The sequence below is a fragment of the Mesocricetus auratus genome, unplaced genomic scaffold (genome assembly GCF_017639785.1).
Source record: "Mesocricetus auratus isolate SY011 unplaced genomic scaffold, BCM_Maur_2.0 Super-Scaffold_100024, whole genome shotgun sequence".
NCBI classification, from domain to species: Eukaryota; Metazoa; Chordata; class Mammalia; order Rodentia; family Cricetidae; genus Mesocricetus; species Mesocricetus auratus.
The window spans coordinates 13,523,196-13,538,606 of record NW_024429205.1 but is presented as its reverse complement, the minus strand read 5'-3'; the positions used below and the strand labels follow the sequence as shown (position 1 = coordinate 13,538,606).

Below are 15,411 nucleotides of genomic sequence, written 5' to 3'. Positions count from 1 at the left end.
TTGACTTCATTAGTTCCCAGGGAGATGAACTTCTTTGTCAATCAAGTTTAGTAATAGGCCCCAATCCTTCAGCAATTGTCAACAAAAGATATCTCCGTAAAGAATAAAGATGTTTCTGGACAAAACATAGTTTCACTGAAATGTAATGTCATAGGAAGGAAGGCCTGGCCTTTTTCTTAAAGGACTTTTGCTATGAGTAAAGCTTTGGGGAAGAAAACCAAGCCTTGGTTTTTGGAGCTTGTATTCACGTGTGACTAGAAGAGAAACAGAAAGTCAGCTGCAGGTGTGGGCATCCCCTCCTCTGCCATAGGCCTTCTGGAGAAGGCTGTGTTTTCTGAGAAAAACCTAATGAAAAGGGCTCAGGCTCAGGCAGACACCCCACTGTGCAGGAAGATTGCTTCCAAGAAGCGATTCATTTTTAGTTTAACAACTGTGCATTTGGTCCCCACACAATTTATCTTCATGCAAAATCACATACCTGTGTGCCAGATGTGCACAGCTGCATGTGAGCAACTGCTGATCTATCTGCCTCACACGCCAAGTGGCTATTTCTTTAAATTAGGGTAGGTTGGGATTTGGGCCGTGTGAAAATTTCATTTTGAAACCAGAAACCGAGCCACTCCTGGCTATACTGGGGTTTGAACATAGCAAAATGATGGACCAAGGTTGAGTTAGTGTTTCCAGGACCCCCCAGAAACTCACCTTTTCATGACCTCTGGAATTCAGCTACGTTCTGGGTCTGGAGCAGCTGACCTATCTGGAGACCAGGTCCTGCCAAAGTGTGCGGCCCTTGTAAATGCTTGTGGTGAAACTGAAAAACCTCTACCCAACCCTCGGGAGCATTTGAAGCAAAATAGAACCTGACATTTCAGTTGTGTTTCAGTTTTTACTCTAGACTCAGAAGAGGGAAGACCACAAAATGCCAAATGAGGCCCAGAAACCCAGCAGCGGGGCTTTGCAATCCACACCAGACCAAGAAACCAAGGTGATGAGAGCCTTACTTCTCTGGAAACCACCTCCTGGCATTCCTGAGAGATCCATGGCAGGATACATGGGCACTCTCCCTCAGGTCTTGCCTGTCCCTCTTTTCAAGGCCAAAGGCACTCAGAATAAAAAGAGATTCAGCTGTCCTGTGGCAGACCATGACTTATGTGTTGGGTGTCCACTAACGACAAGTGCCAACTGAATGCCAGGGACAGGGTTGAAGTATTGAAACACGATAGATGGCGCAGTACATGTTTGATGCTGCTGAGATTCCTGAAGCCTGATCATGTTCTTGGGAACTACCAGATGTCTGGTCCCACGCACGATGTCTGCTAATTCTCATGCTCACAGAGATGAGTGATATTATGTTCTCAACAGTAAGAAAACTGGGGCTCCAAGGAGTTACGAAACTTATTTAGAAACTCATGCATCTTAAGTATGGCAGCCAAAGGCAAGATGATTGGGATTTCTGTCTACCCCGCTGTTGTTATGCCCTCCTTTTTCTTGTCTGTTCAAAGAGGTCTAAGAGATGATTGACTTCTCAGAAAGAAAACTTCATATCCATGTTGGGGTCTATGGACCATGGCTCTTTAATTGTACTTGGATGGAGACTGGCAGAGTGACCTTCTGGTTGTCACACTTTACATTCCTTCCTTCCTTTCATATGGACAGGCACTGATAAATCAGCCACACACTACACAGACTCAAGTTTTTATTTCAACAAAATTCTCCAAAAACATTAACCAGATGCAATTCAGCTCACATTGTGTCTACATAAGGAATCTATTCCAAGAAAAGTTAGAAGATGCACAGTGATTTTCAGCCAGATGAATGGTTGCTAACATTGCCTAGGCTCATTTGAGAAGTCCTTGAAGGGATAAGATCTTAGTAAATTCTTGAATTCCACCTTTGAATGTGGTCTTGGTAAGATTGCACATATAATTTAGTCTTATAATGATGATCCCTCAGATCACAAATCACTCACAGGTTGTGGTTCCTTCTAGACACCTGCCACACTCAAGGCAGTTTCCTATTTCTTTTTTAAGAACCATTTCAGACATTGCTGTCTTGCAAGCCACTTAGAAGAAACAGGCCACCATTCTGTGAATAAAATGGACTCCTCTAGGAATTACATCATTTATTTTTCAACAAAGATTAATTTAATTTGGTTTAGTTTTTAAAAAGTGTATGATCACAGATTCTGATAGCCGAATCGATGCCTTCACATAAACTTCAGTCCTGGCTTAGCTCTCATCTGGTGAAAGAAATAAAAGTTCTCAAAGTTAATTAGTGTATCACTCTTCCCAGGGAGAAAGAAAGGGTAGGCTTTCAATTTTCTTAAACATAAAACTTAAAATCCTCATATAATAATAAACAAATGGCTTAAGGCATTTTATGTCATAAATGTGCTGCCATTATTTAGTTATGAATTTTCAGGTTTGGGAATTATTGTGAATCCCAAGGCTCATTATGGAATGTCTGTATATTTGATTTCCAAAGCTCCAGATAGATTTTAATGTGTTCAGAGTTATACCACTGCAGTCCCTGAGCTATTTCCATAGCCTCAGAGATGTGCCCTAATAGTAGGGCCTCCATGTTTTCTACTTAGTGAAAAGTGTGAATAATAGCTACATATATATATATATATGTATACATTTACTTTTAACATGTGTTCCCACATAGCCAAATGATTGAACCCAGTACACTTAACAACTTAGGAAGAGATTCATTGAATTTTCCCAGGTCTCTTCGTGGCCAGAGTTATTTTGTAAAGAGACCCTAAATGTGAAATAATCAACATGTTAAAGTAATCGAGATGTTTATGATTTGATAACTCTTCGGTGCATTGTTTAACAACATGTTTTCAATTTTCTCTCCTTCAAATCGCTCCAAATAACCCCATGATTTTGGATGATTGATTATGGGAATGCCGCTTTTACTGTACATCCAAGGTAATTTTAAAATTACATCTTCTTTTCATTGTTAGGGAGTAAAATCATTTGCAGGTCTTGACATGATTTATCAAAGAAAGGGAGACAAAGGCCCAGTCTTAGTCTCACTCCATTAGAACATTATTACATGAACCCACAAGCAAATCATGAGGCTTGCTGGAAACGGGGTTCTAGTCCCAACATGCTAGATAATCAGGCCAGCAGCTAAAGAAAAGTCACTGACCTCCTGGGTCCCACTTTCTTTCCTTATAAAAACTTACAAGATAATTGAGATCCAAATTTCTTCCCGGGAGATTTTGATTTGTTGTGCTCAGGATTGGTTCTGAAAATATGCATGTTCTACCAAGAATTCACTGCTTGTAACTTGATCACATTGGAAAACACTAAGTGAGTTCTCATCACAGGTCGAAATTGTCTAACTTCAGAACTGACATCTACTAGCATCTACACTTTACATATAGCTGTTTTATTTACCAAATAATGAAACCTCCCTTATCATATGGCTTATTTCCATTTCCATTTCTCCCACTCTGTGTTTGTGTTTGCATGCTTGTAGCTTACTTTAATCTACAGAAGACTCTATGTGGTCACTGCATAACTCATATAAACCTAAAAGCCTCCAAACTCCTTGGATCCACACAGTAGAGTTTAATTTTTCTTTCTTTATTTCAATTATGTATATGTGGTCCTCTGCAAGAGTAACGAGTGCTTTTAACTGCTGACTCATTGCTTCAGACCTGGAGTTGCACTTTTCTTATTTATCAAACACTTTCCTAGTTTGTAATGTTGTTTAGATCACGTATTCTTTATGTGACAAGAAAGGTAGGAGATATTTTATCTTAGCTATCTTGATACTTTGTTCACAGTCCATTGCTGGAAGCTAGTCATCTGATCCAGATCCAACTGACAAACTATGAGACACAAAACAATTTAGCCTTATCTGGTAAACAGAAGTGTTGGGAATCTAAGTTTATAGCTTAGTTAAAAGTGAGGCTAGAATTACACTTGACAATGGCTGTCAGAATGAAGAGTAGGACTCAGTATTTCTTTAAAAATAAGAAGGCATAATTTCCAAGCATAAAACTCATTTGTTCCCTTAGAGTACAGAGGTTATTCTCCCAAATATATACTAAGAATTTATATCTGTGAAGTTGTCCTTGACAATGTCTTCACAACCTGAAATCAAAAGATGTTTCCCTCCATCAAGCTGGCAGATGTTGCTTCCAAACTACCAAGAATTCTCCTAAAACTGACTTCCTATGATCTTTCTAGAGTCCGACCTGCTTGCTACAATGAAATAAAATGTCACAGTGTCAATAAAAGCAATATTTTAGCCTTAGCATTTAAAGTTCTTCAGTAACTACCTCTTACTTCACTACCAAACCTGAGAAATAATATTTTGTCCATTTAGAGCACACCTGTTGTAAATAGATACCCCCTCCTTCTACTCTGACTCTTGAGGAATTCCTCAATAATTCAAGAAGCAAGTTTAAGGTTGTAGGAAGATTCCTTGACCTATGCAACTAAATGAAGAAAGTTTTGTTTTGAAGTCAAAACATCAAACCAAAAGAGCAAACTACCAACAGAAGGAAGTGGCATCATGCACATGTCAACTGAAGGGATATGTAATGAAATGTGGCGAAGGGAGTGGTTACTGATGCTCGTTCACAGGGTGAGAAATGGTATCTGAGGATGAGAACATAGTGGCTTACTCTGTAAGCTCGGTGCTCAAGAGGCCAAGGCAGGGGAACTGCAGTGGTACTGAAGAAAGCTTGGACCACAGTGAGACTCTGTCTTAAACAAAATAAGCAAAACAAGGCATTGAGGTTCGGGGGGGCAAAGATGAGAGCTCTTCTGGTCTGCCAGGGTGAATCATCCTTCGTCAGTCCTGAAGTGAGTTGGGAGCTGAGTGCCTTCCAGGGAACTGAAGAGCTTGAGAAGGAAAATTTGAGAGGTGGAGAATCTTGGCTATTGTAAGCAGTTGATCACCAATCTGGTTTGAGCTAAAGTCCAAGAGCCAAACTATCATACAAAGGATTTTATGTTTTACTCTGAAAGAACTAGGAGACCTGTGAAGATCCTGATCATGGGCTAAAGCATGTGATGTTGAAAGATGGCTCTGGTGTCTGGGAGAGAGGGAATGTTGTAACTGCCCAGGATCACTGGATAAATCTCAAGAACTACTTAGCACTGACAGTTGTGTCCCAATGTCTATTGCTCTGTGCATGTGGGGAATAAGAAAAAAAAAGAATGGTCGTGTGGCTGCTCATAATAAGTGGCATATTTCAGGTTAGTGTACAGGTGTCATATGGCCATAAAAATAAATCTAAGCTAATGATACTAAGATGTAAATCCATCACCACTACTATATAGACTTCCTAAGGAAGAGATAGAAAGCTGTGTGTTTCTCTTGTCTTCTTAGTCCTAGATAGAATGAAGATGGCATGCTTACCCATTTTGACTATTTTGGTATTTCTTTTGTTTGTTGAGACAAGGCCTCATTGTGGAGATCAGGCTGGCCTAGAACTCTTGGGGATTTCTTTTTCTTGCTTTTCTACTCTAATCAAAAACCAGGAGCAATATTTCTGGGAGTTTACTTACAGGTTCTGTATGTTAATTTTACTTTCATCCTGCAACTATTACTTTGTTTAAGGACTGTAGCTGACTAGTAAGCTTTGTTATCAAGAAGAAATTAAATGACCTTATAAAATCAAGTTAGCCTTTTCAAATCTTAGTCCTGTTGAGTGTGTCTGAATACAGGCAGGTGGATCCCAATACCTCCTCACATCCCCCATAAATAAAAACTGCAGTTACAGAATAAAACCCACTTTACCAGAGGTGGAACAACCAACGGGGCTTCTGTCTGATAGGGGATGTCCTTCTGTATGCTGTGAACATATGTTTTCTTTTTGGTTGATGGATAAAGCTGTTTCAGCCAATGGACAGGCAGCATGTAGCCAGGCAAGAAGAATTCTGGGAGGAGAGATGAAGAGAGTGAGTCTTTAGTGAGATGCCGTATAGTTGCCAAGGAAGCAACAGGTCCAGACATTCTCCAGTAAGCCAAGACCATGTGGTGATACATAGATTAATATAAATGGATTAATAATTGAAAAGGAGCTAGCCAATAAGAAGCCTAAGCTATCAGCCAAACAGCTAATAATTAATATAAGCCTCTGTGTCTTTATTTGGTACTAAACTGCTGCAGACAGAAATTTCCCTCAACAGCTGTTTCACACCAGTTTCTTTTGAACTGGAAGACACACTTATGAGAAGCACATGGAACCACTGAGCCTGTGCTCACTGGGAGATATAATCTCCAGCTTCTAAACACAACTTGATTTTCCTTGAAGAAAAGAAACCACTCAGCAGGAAATTGACAAATCTGCAAAATGGTACCTGGTATGATGCTAATTAGTGGGCCAATTCTTTTATACATGATACAATCTTTTATCATTATTCTGCTCTCAGGAAGAATGATTTTTATTTTCATAATTTACATTTTTGAAGTTTCATGTTTACAGATGAGAAAAGCATAGACTTACAGATGTCACATTCAAATCCACAGGCTCTAGAGTCAGTGCCACTCATACTTGAACCTGTGCCTTTCTCAAACCTCAGTGCCACATCTCAAGTGAATTTCCACCTAACTGCTTGTTGCCTGCCTATGGTCAAAAGTCAGGAGCTCATGAAGGAAGCAGAGGGTTCTTTTCGACAGCTAATGGGATTGCCTTGGAGGTGGCATAGCAATCACTGGCTTGGACCTTGAAGTTGAGAACCACACCTTGAGCTGCAAATATCCTTGGATGCTTAAAAGGACTTCAAGAATGGAACCATCATAGCCAAGATCTCTCCATGAATGAGCAAAGTCTTTTCTTTTTAAAGTCAGTTTTAAGCTCCTCTTATTTAAGTCTAATGTTACTCACAGTTCAATCTAGTCCTCAGTAACTGCCGTGAAGGAGCATTGGCACAAACATGCATATCATGTATCCAGCACATAAATCTACTTTTATTAGGAAATGAAGTCAAATTATTACTTCCAATAAAAAGGTGTTTTGCAACATGACCTAGAAATGTACAAGTGGCATTTGCTTGAGGTCTCTCTCCTCTCTGTATCAAGGTCACATATACGTAACTGTACCAACAGAGATGGGCATCCATGGGAATGGCTTTTATGGCATCACAAGATGATGCTCTAGGAAATGAAACCTCCCAAAGGCAAATAGCTGATTGTCAGTGTTTGGTCGGCCTGACGTATTCTCCAATCTGTTGATCACAAACAAGTTGAAGAGCTGTCTTGTGTTTTCCTCTCAAATCCTGGAGAAAGAAACAAAGAACAACAACAAAAGACAATGGTGGATAAGTGAACTAGAAGAAAATGAAATATAAATAAACTACACTTTTTTTTACTGAACAGAAAAGTTCAATTAAAGGGGGGAGGAGAGAGAGAGAGAGAAAGGAGAAATGTAGGATGCTAATTTGAACCATAGCCCCATGTCTAATGCTTTTAGCCAAGGAAAGAAGAGAAAAGCAGAAAAGAAATCTGAGTCAGAGGGAAGATGTCATGGTGAGTTTCAATGGGATGGATTCCTTATTAATTCTAAAGAACACGATGCAACATGGATTTAATTATACAAGTCAACCCACCCACATTCCTCTGCTGTTCTTCACACACATGGGCTTCTGAGGACGACGAAAGGTGGGTGGGGAGAAAGGAAAAAGGAGGGAGGCATGGGGTTGCTCAGGCCAAAGAGAGTGGCCCTGTCGCAGGGTACAACTTCTCTATCCTTCCCTTGTGAAATGAGAACTGCACAGTCCAGTTGCTCCCCACACAGGAGCACCTACTTACGTGGCTTAGCTTCCAGTTGGTCCATTTTCCTGGGCTTCACGGACATGTCCATTCAGTCCTATTTATTGTGAAGGGACTTTCCAGAAATTCTGAAGCATGTAGAGGGAATATCGTGGGATGTGGGGGTGGGGTGGGTAGATGGGGTAGGAACTTAAAAATCTCTCACCTGCTTTTAATTTTGTATGGCATGTACAACACAGTCTCATCAAGATTTTCATGAAGAGTGAGTCTCTATTAAAATACCAAGGTGTTTACATGTATTTGAAATCTGAAGCACCACAGGTTTTTTTAAATTTTTATTTTTTTAAATCTCTCTGAGACTTCCAAATTTTGCTATCAGCAGCATCCTCTTCTCCATAGCAGTGAAAAACTCAAGTTTCCTCTGACCAAGACTTTATTGTTTCTTCCTGTTTTCCTATTCTATTTTCATAAAATATCTCTAGGAGAGTCCAAGTATCTGAGGGACTACCGCTTACTCTGTCTTTGCCTCATGATGCCTGGCTATATACAGCACAAGGCATCCCACTTGAGAGGGAATACACTTGCAGAATAAATAGGCCTATGAAGTCACAGAGTTTCAGGGTTAGTTCCAGATAAAAACAAGCAAAGAAATGAAAGTTCACTGTAACTCTTCTAAGCAAAACTGATACAATACGGGGAATAATGTACTTAGCGTGACTCTGAAAGGCTAAGTGTATGTATGATGCCCTGGATATACATAATCAATGGAGATGCTGGGAACTGCTACAGCTCCCATAGCATAAAAATGGAGACCTGGCAAAGACCTTCAAGAACGTGACTGGAGGATATAGTACACTTCTTCAGAATTCTTTAACCAGAATTATACCATGACTTGAAAGATAATAGATATCCACAGGCTAAATATGGAAACTAAAGAGAGAAGTGATTGGACCCAGAGAGGAGAGCTGAGACCAGGGAGGGAGCTGGGTGTGAGCATATGACCCAGTGCCCATGCATGATCCAGGGCCCATGTGATGATGTTTATTCATTCCACTGTCTCAATCTTCTGGGAGGGGGACATAGAAATGTAAATTATAGCTAAAACTCTAGCCTCAAAGGGTTCTGACTTTAATACTCCAAGTTCCACCATAGAAGCAAGCATATTTAACAACTGACCTCTTAACATTTGCCAATAATGAAACACTTTAAAGACAATTTATTTTGAGATAATTATAGAATCATATGCAAATAACTGTAGAGATAATACGTAAATATCCTACACTCTGTTGCAAGTCTGGTTTCGGGTATTCCCCCAAAGGTTCGTGTGTATGATATGCTAGGTGGTGGAACCATGCTGAGATAGGATCTTGTGGGGATTTTTATTTCATTGAAGATCAGTCTTCAGAGATAATTATGTGGCCCAAGACCCTTCCCTTTCCTCTGGTTTTCCTTCCAGGCTGTAAAGATAACATTTTACTGCAAAATGTACTCTAAGCTGTACCATGTTTTCATAGGTCCAAATCATGAGGACTAGTTTTTCATAGAAATATTTTCATCTATATGTTAATTACATCAATTATTTTACATAACAGTGGAAAACTAAAATGTTCTTCATCACATTTCCTCCAAGTGATTCTTAAAAACTGTAAAATAATATTAAAACCAGGCATTGACACTGACATAATCTACTTGTCCTACCAAGATTCCCCCAATTTACTTGTATTTGTGTCTTTGCTTTCTACCTGCATATTGACTTTTGCTCACATTGGCTCTTGCTAGCTGTCTTTCTCCAGACTCCTGCAGACCATCCATTTGAAACATGTACGTTTGCCCTTTCCAGAAGCAACTTCAATACTTAATTCACCCTCACATAGCTTCGATGTTCATTTTATTTCCAATAAGAAGACAACGTCTTCTGCACCTTAGTCAATTACATCATCTATTTTTTCTACAGGAGTCAGGTATGGAAACTGAGAACTTAGCTCACTAAGTCCTCAGTCTCATGTTTCCAATACACAGTGATTGAAAAGCAAAACAGGGTACAGACAGACACCTAACTCAGGTTAATTGTGCTAATTAAACTGCCACAGCAAAATTCACCCTTCTCCCCCAGTCTTCACTGTCTTGATATTAACACTGTGACCCCTCTAATATAAGCTCAAAACCCATTGACGAGCTAGCCAGTGCTTATAAGACCATTTCTCGTAATTTTGACATTCAGGGACTTCCGTAATATATCTTCAACGATTCTTTTTAAGATTGTTAGATAATATTTTCTGCAAGTGTCCTATGTTCTAGGGTCACACAACCATTTACCATTTCTTGGAATGAACAATGCAACTTGACAAAATGGTTTTGCATATTTTCAATTTTAATGCTTAAAAGCCCTGTAATGCTTCTTTTTTCCAAATAAAATCATACCTCAAGTCTTCTCAAAAGTGGTCTATACTATGAATACCTTCAAATGAACATCCTGACAACTCATCTTATGTATTTGTATTATGAAATAGGAACACCCAGGATTCCAAATATACTTTTAAAAAGACATAGGATAAGCTACAAATGTTGGGGAAACTATTCTAAGATAAGGAAGTCTTTGACTGTTGGCAAGAATAATGGACACGATGGGAACTTCAATACCAAGATTGAGAAATAGCAGCTGCCATGCTAGAGGGCAACAGGTGAACTAGGAACTGTGAAAATAGCCACTTATTCTGAGCATAGTGAGTTTCTAGAATCTTAAATGCATTGTAGTAAACTTCCAAAGCAGTAACAAGAGAGGTACCACTCACATTTTTCAAATGAACCACTGCCACAGAGTGGCAAAGTAGCTTGCTCAAGTAACAGTGTTAAATAATAGTGTCATCTGAGTTAAATACTGAACAGAACCCAAGGAACCCAGCGACAGAGGAGCAAAGAGCAAATTGGCAAAGAATGGCCTGGCAAAACCAGCAGAGACAGCTGATCCAAACAGGGGAAAGCTCTTGGACCCCAGCCTGACAGCTGGGAGGCCAGCATGGGACTGATCCAGACCCCCTGAATGTGAGAGTCAATGAGGAGGCCTGGGCTACCTATGGGGTTCTGAGCAGTTGATCAGTGTTTATCCCTCGAATACTAACAGACATCCTGTGTCCATAACACAAAGAGGGTTGCTCTCTCTGCCTGGACTCTTAGGGAAGTGCCTGGACCCTACCCTGAATGAAATGATAGACTCTAGATATCCCCTATGTGGAAGGAATTGGCAATAGGGTGGGAGGATGGGGGGGATGGTGGGGGGTGCAGGAGGAGGGGAGGGAGAGGGAACTGGGATTGACATGTAAAACAAGCTATTTAAAACAAAAAAATATGAAAAAAATAATAGTGTCATCTGGATTCACCCTCTGTTCCCATGGTCTTTCCATCCTACTTGGGTTGAGTATTTAAAGCATGAAAGCATGGGGGTTCTGGGAGGAGAGGAGGGACGGGAAATTGTGGTAAGTATGTAAAAATAAGTGGAAAAGTGTTGTTTAAATAAAAGAAAAAGCTTGTGCCTTATTTTTTGTATAAACTCACCTGAATGATAGCAAGAGAAAGTGTATGTTGAATTAAGCGAGAGAAATTACACCAGTGCTACAATCAAAAAGTGATGCTCTTACCCACAATGCATTTAGAAGCTCTGTCTATTCTGAAATTTGTTTTGAGCATCCTGTTTGGGAGTGAAGTTCTCAGAGTCACCTTGAAAGATTAAAAGTGCCTATCAAATGTCTACCTGAATTGTTCTGAGACTTGGAAAGAAGTTAATTAGAATCCACTATGGTTTGCTTCAATAAGCAATGGAAAGGATGATTGCATTTGTCAGTATAGTTTAAACAAACTGGTCTCAGGAAACTGGGAATCTGAGGCCAACAGCAACAGCAACAATAAACACATACCCCCTCATAGATTTTGCCTTTCTCTTCTTGAGATGAGTGATGAATAAACCACAAAACCTTTTGCCTCTTCTTTTAGTTCCTAGGCAGCTAAGAAAATAGCTCTTCAAATCCACTCCTGTAGGGAGAGATCTTACTAGGCACCTGCAGTGCTGACCATGCCCATTTCATATTTTATGTATATATGCTTTTACATGTGTTTAAGATACTTTGTATATTGACGCAATTTAGTACATTTCTATTATGTTGCATGATACAATTCTACCTCTGATTAAGTCACTTCAAATTTACCTCTGTTTTAGAGATTCATATATATATATGTATATATACATATATATATATATATTGCTGTACTTTTGGTCCTTGCTAAATTGTTTTAGTAAGCTTAAGCCATTGTACAACTAGGTCCTGAGAATTACAGATATTTTTCACTCACATTCTTATTTCTAGGAGATTAGTCAGAGATAGATTTTGATCTTTAAACATCATAGACCTGCAGAAAACTAAATGTTTTAATATTAGTACTCTGTTGACATGAGACACAATCGCTCCTGACAGCACCAAGATATTCCTGAAAAAATGTTGGGCACTGATGTCCTCCCTCTGGAGTCTGTTCTTTCCTTGATTAGTGACCTCTTGGGCAAAGAACTGCCCTCACCTTGACCACTGACTTTGGATATGCTCACCTGCGTTTTCTGCCTACCCTTGTATCATTATCTTCCTTCTCAGGTCTTTGATGAGGTTGAAGATTAGACTGTTACAATTATTGTTCCCTCTCCCTAGATAGAAATATTAAGTACTAGACTTAAACTTTCCAGCTTCCTACAGCCATATAATAATCTCTGTGATACCTTTACCCTAGGACTGGATATGTAGTTCTTGCGATTTGCTTGTGTTTTTTACTGGCTTTAGATATTGAGGGAGTATGTTTGTACTTCTCCTTTTTCTAGCACATACTTGAATTTTGCCATCTTCGCACATAGTTTTGTATAAAGTCTGAATCTTTTTCTTTAGACTAAAAGGGGAATTGTAAGGAGAGACCACGTTTGCTTGTGGTCATGGATGCATACATAGGGAAGGATCTTACTAGGCACCTGCGGCGGTGACCATGACCATTTGGGCATGGTCACAGGTGCATACATGGGGTGTGGGACAAAGATCTCGGAGAGGCAGCTCTTGGTCTCTTGGGTTCTGGTAGGATTTTGGAGAGCAGCAGAGATGGTCAGAGCACTGATCTTGGGTGATTGGTTTCTCATATAAGTGATTTCTCCCTAATAAAATAACATACCACATCCCTATCCTGTGTATGGCAATCTTCCTCATATAACTCACCTTATCCACTTTATCAGAAACACCCCAGCCATAGTCTTCTACTTTCAGTCCTTCTATGAACATCCATTCTCACTTAATTCCTGTACTGTCCTAAATTTGAAGATGCCTCTTTACGCATAGCCCATCAGATTCCTTGAAAGTTATAATTTCATTTAACACTTTGACCTTGTTTACAATTAAGCTCAGGTTTTACAAGCACCTGAAAACTCCTTGAGTATATCCTTCTGAATTCTCATGGGAGGGGCCTTTGAAGAGCAGAAATGAGATTTCATGGTGTGACATGTATGTGACAAGAGCTTGTAGTACCCAACAGAGGCACTGGTATTTAGCTGAGAGCATCTCATAGCTCCTATCCATGTGAAGTTCCCTTGCCTGCCATGCAGAACTCTGGCTTGTTATGTCAATCCCTCTTTGCCCCAGTGATTCACAGTGAACACACATTCTCAATCTAACCCTCCTGTTGTATTTTAGGTCCTCCAGTCATCACTTCCACTCTTCTCCTGAAAGACTCCTTATTTACCCTGACCGCATCACATGATGTTAAATAACGTTAAAATCCTTATTTATGGGTACTTCAAGATTGCAACACTCCTTTTACAAGGCAGCTATTTGATTCCAGGGTGGATAAGCTACACAGATACAGTTGCCCCCCCCCCATCACAGCTTGCAAAGTGACAGAGCACTAAAGTTGGCTTTGCTTATAAAAAGGTAAATAGCAAGGCACAAATCTGAAAACAAACAGACCAGAGTGTACCCCAGCAAATGCCAGTAGGGTCCATTGAACTGATGTCACTGTGCCAGCACACTGATACACATGCATGGTTAGCATAAACCACAAATGTGATAGCTGCTATGCAATTGTTCAGTATAATCAACCCCTTTACCAACAATTCCTGGTTAATAGATGCTTAGTACAGATGTGCTACCAGACAGCCTTGCTAATCTACTACTACAAGAAATGCATCCCACTATGTAGACAATACAAAAGCATAGAGAGGTTGTTCTAATATTTTTGTCAGCCCACATGGCCAGAAAATGGCTGGCTAATATTGGGTTAAATCCCAGCCCCATCTCTAGAGCCCTTCTTTCTAGACTTCACACATTTGCCCCCATAAATGCCTTTAGGAACCCATGGATTGCTTCCATTCAGAGGTGTCACTTTTGTTGATTCACAGAAATTCCAGGATCACTTTTCTCATGATCAGCTCAAGTTTACTTGCTCCAGACTTCCTCTCTATCTTCAGAGTCACCCAGGTCATGTTCCTAATCATCTCACTGAAGTACTTCTAAGTAATGTGAACATATTAAGAAAACTTCTAAAATAATGTAACTATTAGCAAGTTATAATCTATTCATGCCATAAAGTCTGATTTTATTAAAATTCATGTTTCCAAAGTATACTCCAGGATGACAAATTCCCAGGGAAAAGTGGCATGTATTAAAAGGCAGATTTAAAAGGCTAATACAAGAATATTGTTCCAAGTTTGGAAAAAACGCAAAAGAAAAAGCATCATATGAGAAATACATTTAGAAAAGGGATAAATAAAAATGTGCTAGTATTTCATCTCTTCCTGTAAATACCCTACATATTTTTCCAGATTGTCTAAAATAGTAGTCATTATTATTAAAGTCAGTGGGAATTCACTGGTGGTAGTGGGTTGTTTCAATGACCACAGTGTGTCTAAGATGCTGAGGTGGAGTGTGGAGTATTGAAACAGGTGCTTCTACCAGCCACTTTGATCTGGGATATCCTGCATGAAAATCTTGTTAGGTCCTTTGGAAACAGTTTTGTGAATATAGAAATATCTGTCTCCTTGCTTGTCCCTCCCCCCACCTTTTTAAAACTTTTTTCTTTTCTTCTATCTCCTCCCACTTTCTAAAAATTGTTTTTATTTATTTTTTTGTGTACTAGCTATAAAACAGCTCCGTGTCTTCTCAGATGCTTAAAATTATTAGTAGTACAAGTAAGGAAAACAATCAGAATTGATGAAATCTAAATGTGTAAAGTTGAATTGATGACTACCTTATATGCCATCTTAGAGCCTTCATCTAATAGCTGATGGAAGCAGAAGCAGACACCCACAGCTAAACACTGAGCTGAACTCTGGAATCTAGTTGTAGAAAGGGAGGAGTGATGAGCAAAGGGGTTAAGACCAGGCTGGAGAAACCCACAGAAACAGCTGACCTGGACAAGGGGAAACTCATAGATCCCAAACTGATGGCTGGGAAACCATTTTAGGACTGTCCCAGACTCCTTGAATGTAGATGCCAGTTAGGAGGTCTGGTTAATCTATGGGGCCTCTGGTAGTGGATCAGTATTAATCCCTAGTACACGAATGGACTTTGGGAACCTACTCCACATAGAAGGATAGTCTTTCAGCCTAGACACACAGGGGAGGGTCTAGACCCTGCCCCAAATATTATGACA

At 39.7% G+C, this 15,411-nt stretch overlaps 1 long non-coding RNA gene across 1 annotated transcript; it reads right to left on the bottom strand.

Annotated features, from left to right (window-relative positions):
* Positions 1-1,679: 1,679 nt before the first annotated feature.
* On the bottom strand, positions 1,680-5,957 carry LOC121133770. The gene is made up of 2 exons (XR_005870748.1): positions 5,770-5,957; positions 1,680-2,239 (listed from the first exon to the last, which is right to left on the bottom strand). It is a non-coding gene; the product is annotated as an uncharacterized LOC121133770 (long non-coding RNA).
* Between the last annotated feature and the right edge of the window lie 9,454 nt (positions 5,958-15,411).